At 37.2% G+C, this 803-nt stretch overlaps 1 long non-coding RNA gene across 1 annotated transcript in view; it reads right to left on the reverse strand.

The window, feature by feature from the left end:
- LOC107711613 (uncharacterized) overlaps positions 1-803 on the reverse strand; it is a 4,482-nt gene that overhangs the window by 2,103 nt on the left and 1,576 nt on the right. The gene's annotated exons all lie outside the window — the stretch shown is intronic.

The following is an 803-nucleotide window of genomic DNA, read 5'->3' on the forward strand; positions in this document are numbered from 1 at the left end:
ATCTGCGCTACGGTGTGTCAGTTTTACTGAAGGGACAGTTCACCTGAAAAGGAAAATCATACCGTCATTTACTCACTCTAATGTTGTTTCAGGCCTGTTATGAATTTCTTTCTTCTGGTGAACACAAAACATGTAGTTTTGATGAAAGCGTGTAAGCAAACAGTTGCAGGTATAGCCATAGTATATGACTACCATAGCATGAAAAAACACTGGACGTCAATGGCTGCGGTCAGCTCTTTGGTTACACACATTCATCAAAACATCATCTTTTGTGCTCAGCAGAAGAAACAAACTCATACAGGTCTGAAACAACATGAGAGTGAGTAAATGACGATATGATTTTCATTTTTGGGTTTTAACCTTTGCAAACTAAACTCTGAACCTAATGGTAAATTGGCTGTTTGGGGAAATCACTGCTAGTTCCTCTGTAGTTACATGAGCTTTATGTTTCAAACATACTAACATTGTCTCTCAGTCTGAAAGCTCAGTTGACTCTCATTAGCATCTGATCAAACAGCATTTCTAACTGTATTATTCACAAAATGTGCATTGCTCATTCACAGGAATGCTGCTTTCATTCTTCATTTCCTGTTCCAAGACACTACATTACGAATTACTAAATTATTAAGGTAGAGAAATGAAAAACATCTATATTTCTCTTATCTATTCTCTTATTTATTCTCTAATCTAGGAAAAAAAAGACAAATAGTACAAAGGTTGTGTGTGTGTGAGATAGTGTGTGTGAGAGAGAGAGTGTGTGTGTGTGTGAGAGAGTGTGAGTGTGGGTGTGTGTGAGAGAGAGT

This window comes from Sinocyclocheilus rhinocerous, unplaced genomic scaffold (assembly GCF_001515625.1).
Source record: "Sinocyclocheilus rhinocerous isolate Xijiao unplaced genomic scaffold, SAMN03320098_v1.1 scaffold2012, whole genome shotgun sequence".
NCBI classification, from domain to species: domain Eukaryota; kingdom Metazoa; phylum Chordata; class Actinopteri; order Cypriniformes; family Cyprinidae; genus Sinocyclocheilus; species Sinocyclocheilus rhinocerous.